This window comes from Cryptomeria japonica, chromosome 10 (assembly GCF_030272615.1).
Source record: "Cryptomeria japonica chromosome 10, Sugi_1.0, whole genome shotgun sequence".
NCBI lineage: Eukaryota > Viridiplantae > Streptophyta > Pinopsida > Cupressales > Cupressaceae > Cryptomeria > Cryptomeria japonica.
The window spans coordinates 792,711,099-792,735,192 of NC_081414.1; the positions used below are offsets into that span (position 1 = coordinate 792,711,099).

A 24,094-nucleotide genomic window follows, 5' to 3' on the forward strand; every position below is an offset into this window, starting at 1 on the left:
TCTCTCATTTAGGGAGATGGAAAAAAGGTGAAAGCAAGATTCAAACATTCAAGCATTCAAGCATTCAAGCATTCCTTCTAAGTCTCCATTCAAGGCTAAGTGTTGCATTCAAGTCAAGGATTCAACCATTGAAGAGGAGATCACATACTACATGCTACAACATACAACATACAACATACAACAAACAACAACATCTATACCTTTGCACATAAGGATACAAACATCCTTACAACAAGGTATTAGTACTTGTTTTACATTACAGACATTTACAGTTACAGCATTTCTCATTTCTTGGTTAATTCCAAAACCGGGGTTTGACCTAAAGGCAAACCCCTAATCCCTAACCCCCCAATCATCTTCGCTTTTCTGTGTGTAGGTTGTAGGTACGCGGCTGAAATTGAAGATCTGGAATCCTTGTGCACAGACGAACAGATCCCCCTTCGTTTCGCGGATTTTTCGGAGGACCGTGGCGCCGGGCGCCATCGTCCCGACAACTTTTGCTCAAATTTGTAGGACAACGCCGTATCAACATTTTACTGCTAATTCCAGGTCCGCAGCTTCGTCCTATATCCCTATCTCAGTTTATAAAGCGAATCTTTGTCACTTTCTATGCATTCCTAGCTTAATTCTCCTATGCACATTCTTTACAAAAGAGGGTAGCCTTGCTTTCTTAACCCTTGAAACCCATTTGGCATCCAATCTTGCATTGTGTGGGATTGGATCTTTTGGGTTTCAACCCCTCTTTTGAATTTAAAGTCTCTCCCTTAAGTGAAAACCATCAACCCTAGCGAACCTCCCTTCTCTCTCCTCGGAGTTGGAAGAAGGGAGAGCAACTAGGGTTCGATTGCGATTTTCCGCTTTACAGTAATAATGTGTTATGCTTTGTAAATGTTGCAAAATGATTATTAAACTCTTTTATCTTATTCCCAACATAAGAAAAAGTTGTATATTTTCTTGAATAGCTTCTTTTAAAAGGCTTTCTGCTTGTTCCGTCAATATCCTAGTAGAACGTATAATTTCTCCAAACGGGTTTATTTTTAACTAAATACTCGCGCAACTTAAGGATAAATTTTTTAACTTGTACGATCTCTAATACATCTAGATATCCATTTGTTCCAGTATAAATCATAGCTATTTGTTCTTCCATTGTTAAAGGATCTGATTGAGATTGTTTGAGAAATTCGCATAGTCGTTGACCTCTTGCCAATTGATCTTGTGTAGCTTTATCAATATTAGAAGTGAATTGTGCAAAAGCTTCTAACTCTGCAAGTTGAGCTAATTATAATTATAATTTTCTAGCTACTTGTTTCATAGCTTTCATCTAAGCTACAAATCCTAATCTAGATACAAAAAGACCAACATTAATGGCAGGTTGAATTCGTACATTGAATAGATCAGCCGATGAGAAGATTTACCTATCGGTAATGGAAATTACGTTAGTGGGAATATAAGCTGAGACATCTCCAACTTGAGTCTCCACTATTAGTAAAGTAGTCAAACTCCCTCCACCTAACCGAGAATTTAATTTAGCTGCTCTTTCTAATAAACAAGAATGTAAATAGAAAATATCTCTTGGATAAGCTTCTCGACCAAGGGGTCTTCTTAATAGAAGAGACATTTGTCAATAAGCTTGTGCTTGTTTGGAAATATCATCATAAATGATTAATGTATATTTTTCTTTATACATAAAGTATTCAACTAAATCTGCTCCTGTATAAGGAGCAAGATATTGTAATGTAGAAGGAGAATCAACAGTTTCCACTACCACAATGGTATACTCCATTGTGCCATGTTCTTCAAAGGTATGAACTACCTGAGCTAAAGAAGAATCTTTTTGGCCAATAGTGACATAAACACATATTACAATTTGATTTTTTTAATTTATAATTTGTAGCTATTGTTGTCTTACCAGTCTACCTATCCCCAATAATCAATTCTCATTGACTAAATCCTATAGGGATCATAGAATCAATAGCAATAAGACCCATTTGAAGAGGTTCATATACATAATGTCTTGAAATAATAGATGGGGTGAGAGATTTGATCAATTGATATTCAGAAGATGAAATCTTACCCTTACCATCAATAGGTCAAGCTAGCACATTTACAACTCGACCCAAATAAGCATCACTTACTGGTATCTGAGCAATTTTTCCTATTGTTCTTACAGAACTGCCCTCTTGTATCATCAAGCCATCACCCATTAATACTGCTCCAACATTATTTGATTCTAGATTCAGGGCAATACCTATTGTACCATCTAATAATTCTACTAATTCCCCTACCATTATTTATCAAGACCATGAATACGAGAAATGTCATCTCCTACTTGAAGTACAATACCAATATTAACAACTTGGACCTTATTATTATATCATTCAATTTGTTTACATATCATACTACTGATTTCATCAGGTCAAATAATTACCTTTAACACTAGTTAATTCTCTTTTGAAAAATAAGACCTACTATATATATATATATATAAAATTAATGATATATAATTAATGAGTTATGTTTTTCATGGCTAGGAGTAGGTCGATATTATACTCAATCATACATAAATGTAACTCTCTATTCAAAGTTCCTAGAGCTCTTTGGATGGCTTGACAAGAAATTTGTTTTTCAAACAATTCAATTACTCTTTGTTGTTCCAAGTGAATGGTTTCATTCTTTAAATTTTTTAATTGTTTCAAATTAATAGAAGCAACATTGATAAGATCATTTTTTTCTTGTTGTATTTGAGAGTATCCATTTACCCGAATTCCATATTCTCGCCTTTCTACTTCCCGTAAGTGAGCTCGGGTTTGCTCAAGTTGATTAGCAGCTCCTTTACATAGTTCTTCATAATTCTAAACAGTACTCAAAATTTAATGTTTACAGTTATCTAATAGATTACTTAATGAAAGTAGATTATCTATTCATAAGATGAACACATGGATAATCTCTTTCGAAACCTAACATGAACCTTTCAATTCATTCAACTCCCCCGCTTGACTTTTTTTTTACAGAGCCTACCCTTTTCGTTCATATTATGTGAAAACAAGATCAATCTACCAAAGACCAAAATCTACGAAGGGCTCTTTTACCAAAAGAGATTTTTTATTATCAACAAAGTTATTTTTTATTTTTTCTTCTTATTTCTTTTTCTTCTTTTTTTCTTTTCATTCATATTTCCTATTTACTTTTTCTTGAATAAATTTGCTTTTGTGTAGGTCGTCAGTTCTGCATTTAAACCCAAAAAATTGGATGGGAGATTAGGACTATTTTTAAATAGATAGATTGAATAATTCCATTAATATGAATGTTATATATCAGATCAACCTCCAACTATGCCTTTGAACCCTTCTCATATTAGCATAGCAGTGGAAAGAGTACCCAATTGTGCTTAAAATTCAAGTAGTTTAGCTTTAACTATTCTAAAGATTTTGTCTTGTTGGTTGGGATTGGTAAGAAAATTTCCAATCAATTACGAAATTCTATAGTTCTTCCATAATTTTTTCCCTTTTAGAATTAATTCGTTGAGATCATGCACTTTTCTATCTACAAAGTGCAGTTGGTTGGATCCAGCTAGATCATTCAAATATACAACTCGCACACACTCCCTTTCCTAAATTGATCAGTAAACAAAGCACTACACTAAGATTTATTATATTTGTTTCTAAAATATTGGTATTTAACCCAAAACCCTCAGTGCAGAATAGGGAAATGAAAGAATCAGTTACAATTTTCATACGCTCTCCCCTCATAGATAAGGATGTTGGAAAATGTACACTCCAATGAGAAATTGTAGGTGATTGAAGGTTTTATCATTGATGGCAACCTTACAATCCTAAGACACCGACATAGGCAAGCATAGACACCGACACAGGCTAACACCGACACCAAAAGTATGAGATCTTGTAAGATCATTTGTAAGATGAAGAAAAAAAGGAAAAGGAGATAATGGATAGATGATGAATATGTAATAGGAGATGCAAATAAGGTTTATAAATGTTGCATGAGCTTAAACTGGTACTGAACCTGGCATAGTAGATGCTAAACTGAAGCAGTACTTGATATTGGATTTTCTTAATGCATTTTTGTAAGTTAATGAGACTTCTTTTGTAACTGAGCAGTGAGCTCTAGGCACTTGGCCTTCCTACATAAGCAAGCCCCTATTGTATTAGTAATATTCTCTTATTGGCCAGTAAGCGAATATTGTGGGTCACAAATCCCACCGAGGTTTTTCCCACACCGTGTTTCCTCATTAAAATATTGTGTTATGGTGTGTTTCTTATGTTATGCTTGTTGTTCTTATTTACTGCATTAATTTTGGCTTACCGGTACACTGTTTTGAAATGCAATTTACTCTATAAGTTCAAAAATTCATATAACTGGTCAGATACTGATTCACCCCCCCCCCCTCAGTATCTTTGGGAATCCTAACAATTGGTATCAGAGCTTGGTCCTCTATTTTCAAAAGTCTGACAGCTTGAGAAAGATTCTGAAACTGGTAGAGATGGAAAACTTAAGGAAATAATTGGAGATGACTCTTTCAGATTATGATACAGAAAAATTGAAGAATATCAAACTTGAAGATGATCTAAAGGCTGCACAGGAGAGAATTCCAGAACTTCAAGAGAATTTCACTATTGCTAGAAACAAAAGAAAAGAACTTTGTGAGAAGATGCAAAATAGTGATAATGAGAAAGAAACTCTTAATGATCTTGTAGGCAAAATGAAGCAAGAGAATATGACCTTGAGGTATGAGATGCAAGATATGACTATGAGATTTTGTAAAGACATTGAAGACAGAAAGAAGAATGAAGATGACTTAGTTAGAAGATTAAATGATGTTGAAAATGCTAATACAATACTCAATCATGAAAATGATATGTTGAAGACAGATTTGATGCACACAAAATGATAGTAATGAACTCATGAGATATAAGGGAATCTTGGAGAATAAGCTAGCGGCTACAAATCAAAACAAAGAAAAATTCAAGAAAAGTTCAGAGGAACTTGATAACATGCTGAAAAATTAGAAACCTGATGGAGACACAAATGGCCTTAGCTTTGAAGTTGGTGAAAGCTCTGGTACTGCAAACAACTAGGATCACAACAAACCGGTAAGACAACCTAATGCTTATAAATTCAATGGGAAATACTTTAACTGTAACAAGTATGGTCATAGAGAAAATCAATGTAGATCTAGAAACTATCAGAACACTAATGCACCCACCGTTCAATGTACTAAATGCAACAAAATTGGTCACAACTCAGAAAATTGTAGAATGACTATAAGATGTTATATTTGTGGAAGATTTGGATACCTATCTAATCAATGCAGAACACATACTGACATAGGATACGGAAAAGCAAATCAGAGAAATAATGTAACTTGTTATGCTTGTAACAAGATTGGACATATTGCAAAATTTTGTAGAAGTAAGGCATCACCGGCAAATAACAAAGGACCCAGCTTGAAAGGTAAAGAAAAGGTTGAAGAGGTAAAGCAAGAATTCTCAAAACAATGGATTAGAAAATCAGATCAAAATATTAGTGAAGAAATTGCTTCACTGGTAAAACAAAGTATCACTCCACCAATAGGAGGTTCTTCATCTAAGAAAAGAAGAAAATCCTTTGCGGGTATGGCAACAAATTGAAAACATGCTAATTTACCCTCAATTGATGGTAAGAAGTTGAATCACTTGTATACCAGTAGATATGTTAAGTTTCACTTAACCGACAGACATTAAATATGGTAGTTGGAGGAAATAACATTATAAAGCAAATGTTTTTGGCTCTTTTTCATTCACCAAGCATTCAAACTCCCTGAGAGTGCGAAAATTCTGAGCGAGGGCATTCATAGCAAGAAGGAAGCAAATTATTCAAGTACACATACCTAAAGGCAGATTAAGGTATTTATAATAATGGCATCCTCCTCTGTTCCTAAATTCATTGCAAACCCTATTATTGTAGAAGAAATTAAATGCCCTTGACCCATGTTTAAAATCATTCCTGACATTGCGAAAAAGGATGATACCCTAGGAGCATTCTCTAAAATTCCTAAAGGAGTAGTATATGCCAAAGACCCTAGAATATACATACATTGTCACATAGAAGAACTAGGAGATGAAGAAATCAAGAATATGTATAGGACTGTTTTATGTGATGAATCTGGAAATATCAAATCGAAACATAAGATAGTGGGAACCCAAGGTTTTGCAAAAATCCTTAGTATCCCTGATTTGCCCAAGGATGTTATAAGGATTGTGCTAAGAAGAGTACATGGAGAGTTCTTTTGATTGGATTCAATTCATAAGATCACAAAAGAGGCAGTTAGGGCAGTGACAGGCTTATCCTCCACCAATAGCAAGCCAGATAAAACTAAGAAGGTCTCAAATGACACTATGATGACCCTAACTAGTGCAACTTTCGACAAGAGATCTCTTAGAGTCAATGATGTTAAGGATGAAAATGTCAAATTCATTAGCATGGTACTTGGTTACAAAGATACTCATACAAATAGACTAAACTTAGTCTCTAGCTTGTGTATTAAAAGTGCTTATGACTTAGTGAACAACAATGCTTAAATTTACATCTCTGAATGGTTGAAAAATGAATTAATAGAAAACCTAAAGAAAATCAAAGGTGACAAGAAAGGAACCTTCAAATTTGGTAACTTACTTGTTAGCCTAATGTTATATATCACTAAGGAAGTACCTGGTATTGGTAGAAAAGACTTTGGATTTGATATACCAGTAGGAAAACAACTATTGGACATACTAAACAACATGGGAGAAAACAGAGAAAATAACATCAATGAATATTTCCAAGCATTTAAGGCAAAGATGAAATCTAGAACAAGGCTATCCCAAGCTATTGTTGAAAAATACAAAGATGACATATGCTTTGTGGTAAAGAAAGATGAAATATGGATGGAAGTAGTTGTCCCAAGGACTGTTTGGGTAACTAAAATGGGATATGAAGCTGATGAGAACATTATTGAAACTTATGCAAAATCTCTACTTGAGGAACCTACAAAATCAGACGAGAAATTATTTGGTAGTGCTAAAACAATTGAGAGTGGCATTCAATCAAAGAAAAGGATAAAGAAAGTTGAATAGATAGTTAGGAAAGGAACTAGGCAGGCAAAAGCAATAAAAGAAGATGTATTGAATAAAACTGGTATCAAGGAAAGTGAGTTGGAAGGATTACAACCGGAAGCACATCTTTCACCGGTTTCTACTTCCTCTGATACTGATATTCCATTGAAATTCCAAAGGGTTGATAGAAAAATAAAACCCTCACCGGCACCTGCTCCTACACCAAAGAAAACAAGACAGAAACGATAGGCAATTAGGCCTCCAGCAAAGAAACTGACACCAAAGAAAAGAAAGGTTAAGCAAATTGATAGTCCACTTGACAATCTATTTAGTGAGATAACTGAAGATTGTAATCTATCTAACATTAGCAAACCGTACAGTACTCTTAACAAAGATAAGAAGGAGGGCATAGAAAATAGTGTGATTTTACACTTGGATTGTTATAAGAAATTTTTGATTGAAGTAGTAGTTGATTTACCCAATGAACTATATAGAAGACTTGATGGAAGGAGAATCGCAATAATGGAACTTGACAAAAAGATAAAAATTGAAAAATTACTTGCAGTACACCCAGTGAACTCACTTGATGAAATAGATGAACTAATCAGTGAGGCAAACTAGATGGTATTCTCAACTGGTCACTGGCATCTTGCACTAATGGCAGGAAGAGTAAATGAAATATCAGAAGAGATTGCGGATAAATGGGACATAATTTTTGTTGAAAAAGAAAAACAAGAAGAGTTAAAATGACCTAAAAATTTTAAAGTTTATCAAAAGGATAAGGATAAGAGGAAAGGAAAAATAGATGGTCCTCTGACCCTAAAGATAACAGATAACTTACCTCCACCCTCCTTTGGCACTCCGGTAGAAAGTGTTGATACTCCACCAACAACAAAGAATATGGAAACTACACACGAGGACACAAATCCTGATTCAGAGGTACTTTATACAATGAACATTGATACTCAAGAAGTTAATATTATAGTTGATAAAGAATCATTTGAGAAAAGACAAGTGGAAACTAAACCACTGGCAGAAAGTATCACTGTTGAAACAAATATTGAAGATACATCTGGAATGGCAATTGATGGGACACCGAATACAAGAAAACCTATTGAGACACTAGTAGTTGACTGTACTGAAGTGCAAATAGAAAAACCAGTAGTAGAGGCCACTAAAAAATCATCAGATGCACCCTCAGAGCAACAGGTAGAGAATTCAGAGAAACACGAAAAGCAACAAGATTCACAGGTACCACCAACTACAACTGTTAAATCCAAACCTTTGGTAGTAGAGATGCAAACACAAACTAATCCTCTTGAGTCAGATGCAAGCAGAGCTATCACCACCACTGGCGGATTATATATTGTGAAGGCAGTTGGACAGACGTCTGGAACCTCAATGTCTGAATTTAGGCCAACTAATGTGACAAAGGTATTGCTAGATTCTATAAAGAAAATAACAAACTGCAATGCTCTAGCATATAAGGCTATAGATGACACTTTACCAATTTTGAAATAGATAGCACCCAAGTGTAATATAAAAAATAAAGATTCTTTGAGTCAATTAGACACATTGTCTAAATACATAACCAACAACCTACTAACACTTGATCAGATAAATGAAGAAACTTTTAGAGAAAATATGAATAAAGAGAAAGAAAAATTCTTTGAGGAAACAGTTAAGAAAAATAAAGAACACATGGATACATTATTACCGGTATTAGGAAATACAATTTTGGATTTCAAGAAACTATATAGAGATACTTGTAAAACTAGTATTTTGATAGCGGATATAGACAAAGAAATCAGCATAGTAAAAAAGTAAATCAATGATATTGCTGACAACCTAATAGGTTCATCGGATTTCATATCGGTAATAGAACAGGAAATTGCAAATTTTGAAGAGAAATTTGAGAAACTGGAAAAGGACAAGGAAAGGCTGAAGTCTAAAGAAAAAGAACTGAAATGTAGACTAAGTCCTAAACTGGATATCCTCATCTCTTTGAGAAAACAGATTACTGAGGCTCTTGTTCCGGGACTTAAGACACCGGAAGAACAGATGCATACACTAACCCATACAATTCAGAGGACTGAAGTAGCATTAAAGGAAAGCGAAATATTTCACAACAATTTAAACATTTCATTAGCAGAGATATATCAAATTGTAACCCATTGGTTACAAAGATCTTGACAGGGACTACACTCATTGACATTATATGACAACCTTTGTCATTGATCCTAAGGGGGAGTAGTGAGAATGAGAAAAAGGTTATGACAAAGAAATCACCAGCAAAGGGGGAGCACTCATATAGGTTTTTTGGTATCACAAGTTTTGACAGTTTTGGTAAGACAGTTTTGAACAACACTTTTGTTTTTTTCTCATGAGTGTTGCCATCAATGCCAAAGGGGGAGATTGTTGGCAAATGTACACTCCAATGAGAAATTGTAGGTGATTTAAGGTTTCTTCATTGATGGCAACCTTACAATCCTAAGACACTGGCACAGGAAAGCACATACACCAGCACAAGAAGACACCAACATCGACACCAAAAAGATGATTACCGGCACCATGGCCAATAAGATTTTGTTTTGTATTTATTTGTAATATCTTTTGCAAGCTGACAATGCATATTGTAATAAGACTCATATAAGTATGAGATCTTGTAAGATCATTTGTAAGATGAAGGAAAAAAGGAAAAGGAGATAATGGATATATGATGAATATGTAATAGGAGATGTAAATAAGGTTTATAAATGTTGCATGAGCTTAAACTAGTACTAAACCTGGCATAGTAGATGCTAAACTGAAGTAGTACTTGATATTGGATTTTCTTAATGCATTTTTGTAAGTTAGTGAGACTTCTTTTGTAACTGAGTAGTGAGCTCTAGGCACTTGGCCTTCCTACATAAGCAAGCCCCTATTGTATTAGTAATATTCTCTTATTGGCCAGTAAGCGAATATTGTGGGTCACAAATCCCACCGAGGTTTTTTCCACACCGTGTTTCCTCATTAAAATATTGTGTTATGGTGTGTTTCTTATGTTGTGCTTGTTGTTCTTATTTGCTGCATTAATTTTGGCTTATTGGTACACTATTTTGAAATACAATTTACTCTATAATTTCAAAAATTCACCCCCCCCCTCTTAGTATCTATGGGAATCCTAACAAAGGATACTTCTACAAAGTTTTTTCTTCGACTCGATTCTACTATTATTAGAAATTTAGATAAGCAAATTTTGAGTACTTAGTAAGTCCTAGGTCGCATATAATGATAAATAAGGATACAATTATGAAATTTTTTTTTCGATCTATCTACCTCTCCGAGTGTTACAAGTCTTTCTGACTGAAACAAGTGAAGTATAAGTCCACTATTTTGGAGAAGCCCCTCCCCTATTGGCTGAACACAAAAATTTATAGAGGGGGTTCTTTAAAATCCTGAAGAATATGAACTTTGGTCTCCGAGATAAAAAAAATGGATTAGAAAATAAAAGTGCTAGAGCTACAACTAATCCATAAATAGTGAATGCTTCCATAAAAGCTAAACTTAGCAACAAGGTGCCTCGTATTTTACGCTCTGCCTTTTTTTTGTCTTTCAATACCTTCAACAACTTCTCCCACAGTAGTGCCTTGACCAATGCCAGGTCTAATAGAAGCAAGGCCTATGAAAAATCCAACAGCAATAACGAAAGTAGTAGAAATCAAAGGATTCATGGTAATCTCCTCTTAGGTTAATAAATGGCGAATAATATGATAGTTTTATCTATTGATTTGATTTTTCACGTTCAACTAGAGACCAATTTATTTGAAACAACTAAACTTTGATGAAATGGCATTCAAAATTATGATATTACCAAGTCGCTATCCTGACATTATATTGTTTTCTAGATGAAATAGAGATAGATTTTTTTCATTTATAAAATAAAATATTCTACGTAATAGCCCATTTTTTATTGTTAATTCTAAATAATTCTATATATTAGTCTATATATATATATATACATATAACATAATATAAAATATGTACATAAAATGTATGTATCCCTTCGAAATAAAAAAAATGCATTGTTCCACACTGGGGTACACAGTTTACTAAACTAATTCCCATTAGAAAACCTATTCATTTTACTATGTAGATATGAATCTATAAATATGATCTAGTCTATCTATGGATTTTATCAATGGGATTAGTGATCCTTAATTTTTCTAGTAAGATCTTAGAGATGAAGTATTTTCATTTATGATTATACAAGGGAGAATGAAAATGAAAACAATATTTCATGTTTCATACATATCAAATTATGTATGAATTGAAAAGTTATAAAAGACCGAGTCCAATTAATTGAATTAATTATGACCCTCCACAGATTGGCCTATATAAGTTGTGACTAGAGTTGCAAAGATTAGAGCTTGAATACCACTTGTAAATAATCCTAGGAACATGACAGGTATAGGTACCACTAGAGGTACCAAGGAAACAAGAACGTAAACTACCAATTCGTCAGCTAATATATTTCAAAAAAGTAAAAAGCTAAGTGATAGAGGTTTTGTAAAATTTTCTAATATGTTAATTGGTAAAAGTATTGGGGTGGTTGAATATATTTACCAAAATATCCCAAACCCATCTTTATAAAAGCTGCATAAAAATAAGCTACTAATGTGAGCAAAGCTAGAGCTACTGTAGTATTAATATCATTTGTAGGTGTGGCTAATTCCCCAGGAGGTAATTTAATAATTCCCCAAGGAAAAAGAGCACCTGCCCAGTTAGAAACAATGATAAATAGAAATATATTCCCTATAAAAGGAACCCAGGGACCATATTTTTCTTCACCAATCTTTGTTCTATCCAAGTCCAGAACAAATTCAAGAACATATTTCACAAAATTTTTTACATGGGTCTCAAATAGCTAGAGTAGCTAAACCTAATAAGACAACAATTACAATCTAGGAAGTTATAAGTACCTATGCCTGAACTTGAAACCCCCTATTTGCCAACAAAAATGCTAACCTAGTTCCACGCCAGATATCTTGTAGAAATAATTTAGCATGTTAATAGGAAATTGTACAATATCCATATTACCCTTTATATAGTGTAGCGTCCTAAAATTGCAACACTTACAATTTCGACTGCATTTCGGTCTTCACGATGGCGATGCAACACGCAACCTGAATGGAGACCCTGAAACCTAATTATGACACTGAAAACTGCATTTTTCAAGCACCCTGGCCTGAACCTCCTTGCACCCTGCTGTCCCGGGAGGTGGGACCAGAGCGCCCAGTGCCCTGGTCCTTCAGGACCAGGGCGCCCAGCGCCCTGGTCCCTGGGCCTATTTTGGGCCCGGTCTCCTAAGGGGTCTTGGGTCTTTTTGTTTGCAAATTGGAAATTACATTCCCTGGTCGGCCTAAGGTCGGGAAAATCAGTCTATCAGCCCTAATTGACAAGTATATAAACTACATTTTTCTCTCTCATTTGGCATGAAGAGGATATGTGTACAAAGCATGGAAACTATACTCAAGCATTCAAGCATTCAAACATTCAAGCATTCATTCCAAGTCTCCATTCAAGGCTCAGTGTTGCATTCAAGACAAGGATTCAACCATTGAAGAGGAGATCACTTACTACATACTACATACAACATACTACAACAACATACAACATCTATACCTTCACACATAAGGATACAAACATCCTTAGAACAAGGTATTAGTACTTGTTTTACAGTCATTTACATTTACAACACTTGCTCATTTCTTGGTTAATTCCAAAACCGGGGTTTGACCTAAAGGCAAACCCCTAATCCCTAACCCCCCAATCGTCTTCGCTTTTCTGTGTGTAGGTTGCAGGTACGCGGCTGAAATTGAAGATCTGGAATCCTTGTGCAGAGACGAACAGATCCCCCTTCGTTTCATGGATTTTTCGGAGGACCGTGGCGCCGGGCGCCATCGTCCCGACAACTTTCTCTCAAATTTGCAGGACAGCGCTGTATCGACATTTTACTACTAATTCCAGGTCCGCAGCTTCATCCTATATCCCTAACTCAGTTTATAAGTGAATCTTTCTCACTTTCTATGCATTCCTAGCTTAATTCTTCTATCAACATTCTTTACAAAAGAGGGTAGCCTTGCTTTCTTAACCCTTGAAACGCATTTAGCATCCAATCTTGCATTGTGTGGGATTGGATCTTGTGGGTTTCAACCCCTCTTTTGAATGTAAAGTCTCTCCCCTAAGTGAAAACCATCAACCCTAGCGAACCTCCCTTCTCTCTCCTTGGAGTTGGAAGAGGGGAGAGCAACTAGGGTTCGATCGCAATTTTCCGCTTTACATTTTGGTGAACCCGACGTGAACATCCTTTCTAATTATTCATGCTTAGATCTGAAAATTGGATTCCTTGATTACATTTCCATGTTTGATCTTTTGCAAAATTTTAGAGGTTAATTGCATAAAAACCCTAAATTTTCTTTTTAGTAATTAAGCTTGTGAAATGTCTAAATGTTGATGCTTGTTTCAGATCTGCCCTTCTATTACAAATTATCAATTCATATCTATGCTTTAATTTTGAAAATTAAGTGGTTAAGTGTTAAAACCCTAATTTTTAAAACCCTCTTGATTCAACCTTTGTCCGACAATTTTACTGATCAAAACATCTCCAAATCAGCTGTAACTTTGGATTCCGCAATAAAATCACAATATCTTTCATCCCTGAAAATTTGGAAAAAAGTTGCGAGGACCGTGTGCACTCCAAGCGCCATCGTCCCCGACATTTTTTTCAAAATTTCGGGAGCGAGATCTTATTGTATTTTCCTGCTAAAATCCAGAATTTTGGTTGATTTTATCAATTTTAACACCTTCAAAATTACAGTCAAAGTTGGTCTTGTGATTGCTTGGATTAAGGCTTCTAAACATTCAAAAATCATTGAAATTGAAATTTTGTGTCAAAATTGTGTTCTTACTGTCCTAAATCTAAAAAGTGTATTTGCATTCATTCGAAATTTCAGTGCTTTATTCAAATTCTTGCAATTTGTGACTTTTGAAATTAAATGCTTAATTACAACAACTTTAATTTCCGCTTTCAAAATTGAATTTTGCGTGAAATTGAGTCAATTTTCAAATTTCAAAATTTGCATTGCTCTTGACATTCCCTCTAAAATCATAAAATTCAAAATTTTAGTTTCCCTCTCTTTTTCAAAATTCAAATTTTTGCATTTTTCGACAATCTTGGTAGGGTTCAATTTCGAGATTGCAACTTTAATTTGGCCTATCTACAGATCGTAAAATCACTCAATTTTTTTCAGATTAGCTCTAAAATCATCATACCTTTCATCCCTGCAAATTTCGAAAAAAGTTGCAAGGACCATGTTGCACTCCGAGCGCCACGGTCCCGGACATTTTTTTCGAAATTTCGGGAGACTGTCGTGATTGCATTTAATACCTTAAATCCAGAAGATTGGCTGATTTTACTGAAAATTGCTACCTCTAAATTCAAAACTTTCTCTCTCTCTCTCTAGTGCATGAGTTTTACAACAATAAGCCCTACTTACACTATTCCCGTTAGACAAAGCCGTAGAATTAAGTCTTTCCGAGGTTTAACTATCGAGGAGATGGAACCTAATTTGAATAGCCTTTTTAACGAGGACATGGGTAATTCCTCTAATCCTCCGAATGATGAAGAAGCTCTCCATGAGGTTTTTGAAGAACAACTTTCAAAATTGGATAACCAATTTGATGATTTTCTCCAATGGATGTCTCATGAGTATCCCGATAGTCAAGCTCTTCCTTTAATTGAGGGTCTAAAACGTATGCTTCAAAGTGATAAGAATGGAATTGATATTTTGCATGGTATTGCACACATTGTGGATTTGAATGTGATGCCTATGAAGAGTTATACCGAAACTTTAGGTTATACACAACCTCCTACACAAGTCAATCATTCTATTCCTTTGACAACTTCTATTGCTAGCATACCTACCTTTACATCAAACATAATGGCTACTTCTATACAAGACATTCCACCTATGATCACTAGTCATGGGGTCAATCCTCCCTCTTCTTCAATTAATCCTCTTCCTTTGTTTAATCCGACTTCTTCATTCATTCCTTCAATGAGTGTCCCTATTACATCTTCACAAATGAACATGACGCAAGGGGGCAATTCGTTTAATCAGTCCATTCCTCCTTGTAGTGTTCCTCTTGTCCAATCATCCCCTATGATTGACTATCATAGAGTCCCACCACCTTACTCTTTACCTTCTTTCAATAACATAATACCTCCATCTCAATCTAACACATCTAATATGAATTCTTCGATTGAAGCGACCATTAACAATCTTGCACAAACTGTCTCTTCTTTACAACAACAAATCGCCTCTATGAATCAATCTAAGTTTAGTGTGCCCACATTTGATGTTGCGAGCCCACTTTCTCTTGACATTGTTCGAGCTATCCCTCCTAAACATGTTGAAATCCCGCATTTGGAGCTTTATAATGGTAAAGGTGATCCTCTAACACATGTTAAGACTTTTCAAACAATCTGTACTGATTTTGCTTATGACCAAAGGTTGCTTGCAAAACTGTTTATTAGAACATTAAGAGACAAAGCCTTACAATGGTATTGCTCGTTGCCTTCTTATTCTATTACTTCTTTTGAACAACTTCCAAATGCTTTCATTCAACAATTTCAAAACAATATAAGTCCTAAAGTTACTTTGATTGATTTAATGCATTGTAAACAAGGTGTTAAAGAAAAAGTGACTGATTTCATTGGTAGATATAAGCATTTGTATGCTCAAATTTCTTTTCCAGTGCCTGACAATGATATTCAAAGAATATTTATTTCTAATTTACAAAAAGATATTCGAGGCAAACTTCTGTTTTCTGAGTTTACTTCTTTCCAACAGTTGTGTGCAACTCTTCACAATTATCAACTGACTGTGAGTCAAATGGAACAATCACATCCTATGGCTCCGAGTGATAAGGGTGATAGCAGTCAACAACCATTTGGGAAGTTTAAACCGAACAGAGATTCCATCAAATTCAATGAAAACATAATCGACAACAATGTGAATGCAGCATCAGGCGTGCCTCCTATTTCTAAATTTTTCAAGAAAGAAAGAAAGTATACTCCTTTGAATGAATCATTGCATAGTATTATGAATAATTTATTGGAACAAAATGTGCTTACTCTTCCTCCTATAAGGCAAATTGATCTTGCAAAGATTACTTCACCTTATTTTGATAACAAAGCCTTTTGTCAATTTCATCGTCAGCCTGGGCATGATACTGAAAAATGTTTTGCTTTAAAGGGTAAAATTCAAGATTTGATTGATAATAATACTATTTCTGTTTCTGGAGTGAATGATAAAGGCAACACATCTGTAGCTCCTCCTAACCAAAATCTTCAGATTTTCACTGATCCATTACCTTCTCATACCTCTAATGCAATTGAGGCTAATGATTCCTCTCTCTCATCTGATGGTCTTGTGTCTATGACTCCGAATGTGATTAACTTTGTAGAGCAGCAAGAAAACCCTAAAGAACCTTCCATCACATTTGATTCCAGTGAAACCATTAGGGCACCTCATGGTCCTTTATACATAGTTGCAAAAGTCAAGAATACACCTTGCCGTGGAGTGCTTATTGATCCTTCATGCATGGTTAATGTTATTACTGAAGAATTTCTTTTTACTTTGCAATTGAATCAAGTGATTTATGACAAAACAGATGTGATTGTGAAACTATTTGATGCATTTTCTTCTCCTGCAATTGGTTCTATTACATTGCCTATTGAGGTCCATAACAAATCCCTTGATGTGAACTTTGCTATTATTCCTTCATCTGAACAATTTCGTGTGAAGCTTGGCTATCCTTGGCTATCTTCCATGAAAGCTATTGCTTCTCCTATTCACAAGTGTTTGAAATTTCCCCATAATGGTGAAGTTGTTACTGTCAATCATAGTCTCTTTAAACCAGCTGAAAGAACTTCTAGCGTTCCTATTGATTACTTTTGGCCTAAACAATTCCAATCTCTTCCTCCGCGAAGTGATCATGTTTTCAAATCTTATCAAAAGTGGAAAACAGATATGATCCTATCTCTAAGTGAACCTAGAACACCTAAACTTGACATTCCTATTATTCTTGAGAAGGAAGTTCTTCCTTTGAAAGATAAAACCAATGTCTTTCCTCAAGAAGATTCCCAACCCATCCCTATGGATAAGACTATGTCTATGCCTAATAAACCTTCTAAGAGTAGACCTATACCTCCTCGTCATGATGGACTTGGTCTCCTTCCTAAACCAAATATTCCTCCTTTATATGGAGCAGTTCCTCCTCCTTCTTTTTATAGAGAGAAGAGACCTTCTTCTTCTCCTATTATCCAGCCTAAGAGACCACAACCTAAACACCCAAGTGATAAGGATGAGAACATTCCTCCTCCTTAATCTTCTCCACTTCCTACTAAGACTAGATGAAATCGTTCGGCACGTGAATGGCGGCGAAAGCGTCGTCTTAGAGCTCAAACTTCGCAATCTCCAAAAACACCTTCAACAAGCATTATTCCATTTTCTCCAAAATCTCCAAAACATAAGATGCATGATGGTCTTGATCCTGTGCGAATTAAAGACCCTATTTTTATAAATCTTGATGATGCTATAGATGAAAATGTTATTCATGATGAAAATGTTACTCCTCTTGCTTCTGACAGTGAATATGAACTTGTTGATATTGATAACCATTTATCTAATGAATTTTCTAAAGCACTTATCCTAGCTCCTAGACAAGAACAATGTGGCTCGGAACATGAACATAGCCCTTGTTTGGATCTTGTGATAGCTCCATCTGCTGTGTTGGATGTTCCTCCTCTAGCGTGTTCCCTGCCTTCCCAAAACATTGATCAGCAAGATCGGGGGGTAGATGACGTGCTAGACTAGTTACATTAGCATAGCAGATTCTCTCCTTCTCTCTTGTGTTACTTCTTCTATATGTTATTCTCATTCTTTTGTTTGTTGTCCTTAGTGTTGTCTACTTGAGGACGATGCAAAGCATTGAGATCTCTTTTGGTCTCTCTCATGTTGACTCAAAAGACACATGTGTTCCCTTCTTCTAGGTGACCTTCCTTGATTGGGGAATGAAGAACAATTATGCATACATACATATGATATATATACATGAATTATCATACAGCATACTGACCCCGAGGAAAGCGAAGTCACCTTGTGCTTTGTGTTTTGTGTCTATTATCCTTGGGCTTTTCTCACACTTGGGGGCTAAATCTTTGTGATAACGTGCTCCTTTCCTTTCTCATTTCTTATATGTATCACACTACCTTAAAGCAATCACCCTCGGTGAGGCATGTGCGATCGCTTTAACGTAGGGGGGCATACACCCTGTCTATCTCTTCAGGATACTTGAAAATTTCTTGGCGAACTTAGCTTTGCCTTGAAAATTTTCGGTATTTCTCTTGCATGACTCATAGTGAGGGAACCTTACTACTGACAGTCATGGTTCTCCCTCGTGATCTTCCCTTTTACTTTGTCAATCAAAGTCGTAAGATCCTTAGTCCACTGGGGGCTTGGTGTATCTTGCCTCCTGGACGTGGTGGAAGTCTTCCAATGTTGTTTCCTTGTACTTTACCGGAAGTATGAGCATACATACTCCCGCTAAAGTGGGGGCTAAATGTAGCGTCCTAAAATTGCGACACTTGCAATTTCGACTGCATTTCGGTCTTCACGATGGCGACGCAACACGCAACCTGAATGGAGATCCCGAAACCTGATTATGACATTGAAAACTGCATTTTTCAAGCACCCTGGCCTGAACCTCCTTGCACCCTGTTGTCCCAGGAGGTGGGACCAGAGTGCCCAGCGCCCTGGTCCTTCAGGACCAGGGTGCCCAGCGCCCTGGTCCCCCAGGACCATGGCGCCCAACGCCCTGGTCCCTGGGCCTATTTTGGGCCCGGTCTCCTAAGGGGTCTCGGGTCTTTTTGTTTGCAAATTGGAAATTACATTCCCTAGTCGGCCTAAGGTCGGGAAAATCAGTCTATCAGCCCTAATTGACAAGTATATAAACTACATTTTTCTCTCTCATTTGGCATGAAGAGGATATGTGTACAAAGCGTGGAAACTATACTCAAGCATTCAAGCATTCAAACATTCAACCATTCATTCCAAGTCTCCATTCAAGGCTAAGTGTTGCATTCAAGACAAGGATTCAACCATTGAAGAGGAGATCACTTACTACATACTACATACAACATACTACAACATACTACAACATCTATACCTTCGCACATAAGGATACAAACATCCTTAGAACAAGGTATTAGTACTTGTTTTACAGTCATTTACATTTACAACACTTGCTCATTTCTTGGTTAATTCCAAAACCGGGGTTTGACCTAAAGGCAAACCCCTAATCCCTAACCCCCCAACCATCTTCGCTTTTCTGTGTGTAGGTTGCAGGTACGTGGCTAAAATTGAAGATCTGGAATCCTTGTGCAGAGACGAACAGATCCCCCTTCGTTTCGCGGATTTTTCGGAGGACCGTGGTGCCGGGCGCCATCGTCCTGACAACTTTCGCTCAAATTTGCAGGACAGCGCCGTATCGACATTTTACTGCTAATTCCAGGTCCGCAGCTTCATCCTATATCCCTAACTCAGTTTATAAGCGAATCTTTCTCACTTTCTATGAATTCCTAGCTTAATTCTTCTATCAACATTCTTTACAAAAGAGGGTAGCCTTGCTTTCTTAACCCTTGAAACGCATTTAGCATCCAATCTTGCATTGTGTGGGATTGGATCTTGTGGGTTTCAACCCCTCTTTTGAATGTAAAGTCTCTCCCCTAAGTGAAAACCATCAACCCTAGCGAACCTCCCTTCTCTCTCCTTGGAGTTGGAAGAGGGGAGAGCAACTAGGGTTCGATCGCGATTTTCCGCTTTACATATAGAAAGATGAACTTCAAAAAGAAATGATTTTGGTTCAATGACCGATTCCTCAATTATTTAAACTATCATGAATTAGGCTACGAAATAAAATAATGGAATGATTATTTGATTGATTAAGAAGATTTCTTTATTTCTATAAAAATATTTTAGCTTAATCTATTCTATAAGATTTGGGAATAGTAGCCAACTTAGTTCTAGCTTCTTTTTTTAATTTTTAATTCACTTTTTATAGTACAATTCTCTACTAGTGCGAATTGCTAAAATTAATTTATTTAGGATCAGTCAGATTGGTCCTCTACCATCATCATTGGTTGGGATTGGGATATCCATGAGATCTGGGTTACAATTTGTATCAACTAAGCAAATTGTTGGAATATCCAAAGTTCTACATTCTCGAATAGCAGTATACTCTCCTTTTGATCGAGAATTATTACAATATCGGGCAATTTTGTCATGTATCTAATACCCCCTAGATCTTCCTACAATTTATTCAATTCTCTCTTGAGTATTGCTACTTCTTTTTTCGTAAATCCATCAAATCCTCTCATATTTTTTTTTTTGTTAAATTTTTTAATTTTTCAAGTCTTGCTTCTATAGTAAACCAATTAGTAGCATCATCTATTTGATGTTTTGTACCAACTATCATAAATTGTTTTCCTCTTTTTGCTCCATCAAACACAAAATCACAGGCTTCTGACAAAAAATGAGCGGTGTAAGTTAAATTTATAATATGAGTATTTTTACGTTCTTTAAAAACGTAAGGTGCCATTTTAGGATTCCATTTTCTGTTCTCATGACCAAAATGAACTCCTAATTTTACCATCTCTTTCAAATTGATGTTCCAATTTTTTTCATCTTTTTTGTTTTTCTTTTTTTACTATGTGTAATATCTACATTCCAATGGAATGGGTTAGATTGCTTGTCGTAGTGTACTTGGTACAAGTATTTTTTAAAAATGAATCTAACAATTTTCTTTGCTCGTTTTTATTTTTTCTTTTTTATTGTGACTATTTTTTTAAATTTTTAAGAGATAAAATAAAGACTTGATATTGATGCTCAAAAAAAAATCTTTGACTTTATTGATAAATAGACTTTTGTTCCTCATTCTCAAATTCATTTTGTTTCATTTTCCCAAATGGTTGAATCCCATACCGACGGGTATCATTCCCCTAAGAATAACATTTTCTTTCAAGCCCTTCAACCAAATGCGACCTTGAAGAGCAGATTTAGCTAGGATCTGAGCAGTCTCTTGAAAACTTGCTTCTAATAGAAAACTTTGATTATTTAGATATGCGTTTGTCATTCCCAATAAAATTGTTCGATAGTATATTCTTTTTTCTAGAGCGCAATCCAATATTTGTACTCATGATAATCCAACGTGTTATCTAGGTAAAAAAAGACTACCTAGTCCATTTTCCCAATTTTTATTTTCAGACCTGTCGACATCTACAACTAAAACTTTCGATGTAATCTGAGGAACAATAATTTCTATATGTTTATCATAAATTTGTACCCCCTGGGATCAATAAACCCTTTGAATTTCATCGACCAATTAATTCTGACTATTCCATAGTCATTCTAACACTAGTGAATGACCCCCAAAAGTTTCCAAAAAATATTGCTAGGTATTTGTTCAATTTTTTAAATATATTTTTTTCTATATTGAAGTATTTGAGCGGGCTTCTAACAATTGTTCAACTTTAGGAAGACCTTGAATTATATCATTGGATTTTAATATTTTGTATGAAAACAATCCAAAGGCTAAACATGCTATCCTTAGTGGGTTGTCAGATAATGAGTTTGTTAAGGTTATGCACTACTTATCCGCCAAGGAGACTTGGGATAAATTGCAGAGATTATTTGAAGGAGATGTCAAGGTCAAGGAGGCCAATTTGCAAACACTAAGGGGTAAGTTTTAAGGTTTGAAGATGAAGATGAACACAAGATTGCAGACTACCTTCATAGAGTAGATTAAACTATGAACACCATCAGAAGACTTAGAGAGGAAATAGTTGATGAAGTTATTGTCAAAAATGTACCTAGATCACTCACATCTAAGTATAATACTAAAGTCTCTGCTATAGAGGAAGCCAAGGATCTAAAAAATATTTTTTGATGGATGAGTTATTTGGCTCTCTAACTACTTATGAGATGAGGAAAACCAGTGAAGGAACTTCAAAGAGAGAGACTTCTTTCAAATCCATCAAAAAGAATAAGGAAGAAATTTCTCATGGTGAGTCCGGTGAAGACTCAGATGTTGAAGTGGAAAACTTTGTAAGAAACATCAAAGAGGATTCGGTAAGTATAAAGGAAATTTTCCACTCAAATGCTTCAACTGTGGTAAAATAGGACACTTTGTTTCAAAATGTCCCTATGGTGAAATCAGTGGATATGAGCAAGGGAGATCTGACAGGTCTATCGGTAAAGACAAAGAGAAAAAATTCTACCGGAAAGGAAGAAGAAGCTACCAGAAGAAAAATAGCCTAATACCATTGAAGATGATGCCACAGATAAGAGAGTGCATCAAAAGATGATTGTCATGAGGATGAAAAAGAAATTAATCTTTTTATGACACTAGATAAACCGGTTGATGAAGATGAGGAAGATGAAGAAATTGAAGCTGAAGTGGACTTGGAAGGTGAACTCATAAGTACGCTTAAGGAGTTGAATAAAATAAGAAGATAACTCAAGAAGGTTAAGCATGTTGCTACAGAGGAACAAGCACAACTTGAGAAATATCTGGAGGAATCCAAGAAAGCAATCTCTGATTTGAAACTCCAGCTTGAAGAAGTCAAAAGGATTTGTGAGGTTACAAGATCTAAAGCATTAAAGAAGGAGAAGGAGCATCAAAAGTTAGAACAAGAGATTGTAAGACTCAGAAAGGATCTTGAAAAGAGAAAGGATGAACTAAAAATGAGAAGTATGAGGGTAGCATTGAAGCCTTGGACAAGATGTTGAGCAATCAAAAGCACTCAAAAGATACTGGTGGTTTAGGATTTGAAGAAGGAAAAAGTTTAAACAAAAAAGACACATCTGGTAAAGAGATACAATTCACTTCCTCAAGTGAATGTAAAGAGAAGAAACCATTTACTGTTAGCAAAGATACTGATAAGAAGACCTATGCTGAGGCTACAAGAAATCATCCTATGAATCAATATGCTCAAAACCAGAAGGCTCACACATTATATCGGAATGCAAATCATAAAGGAAAGCCCAAGGTGGACAATGAAGCATTCACTAGAAATAACAACATCAGAGGAAGACATTCAGTGAGACAAAGGTTTGTCGGTCCAAAGCAACAAGACTGGTATGTACCCAATTTCCATGGTTATTGCTATTGGTGTAATAAGTTTGGACATGGAATTGGTGATTGTAGATTGATGAATAAACCACATATCGGTTTTGCAAGTAAACACCCATTCAATGCACCCTGGGATATGGATGTTGTATTTATCAGTGTAATAGATTTAGTCATAGGAGTTTTGAGTGTAGGAGAAGTCAACCAGTGTCCTACAATAATTTTTCAAGCTCATAATTTAATGTCAATATGAAATGATATAATTGTCAAGAGTGTGGACACATTGCAAAGCATTGTAAGCTTAGAAAAATTAATTAAAAGAAGTCAACACTAGATCAAAAATTGGAACATGAAATTGCAGCAGACATGAACAAAGAGACCAAACTAGTTTTGGTTGAGAAGGAGAAGAACAAATAAGAATCAAGTCTGATTGTGTAGACCGCTCTACATGAAGAGAGAAGAAACATGTGGGTTGTAGACAGTGGATGTTCCAAACATATGACCGTTGACAAAAATAAATTTATAAAGCTTGAAAATTGGAATGGAGTCTCAGTAAGATTTGGAGATAACTCATCTATCAAGATAAGAGGCAAAGGTACTCTAAACATAGATGGAGAATTGAAGGCACATGATTTATACTATGTAGAAGGATTAAAGAACAATTTGTTAAGTGCAAGTCAGATGTGTCATATAGGATATAAATTCACTTTTGACTCTACCGATTGCCAGATAAGAAAAGAGAGCACCTGTAAGATTGTTGCAGAAGGTAA

General features: G+C 35.5%; 2 pseudogenes; both read right to left on the minus strand.

The window, feature by feature from the left end:
• Positions 1-915: 915 nt before the first annotated feature.
• LOC131046223 (ATP synthase subunit alpha, chloroplastic-like) lies at positions 916-2,416 on the minus strand (annotated as a pseudogene).
• A 9,021-nt stretch (positions 2,417-11,437) lies between these two features.
• Positions 11,438-12,165, minus strand: LOC131859401 (ATP synthase subunit a, chloroplastic-like; annotated as a pseudogene).
• Between the last annotated feature and the right edge of the window lie 11,929 nt (positions 12,166-24,094).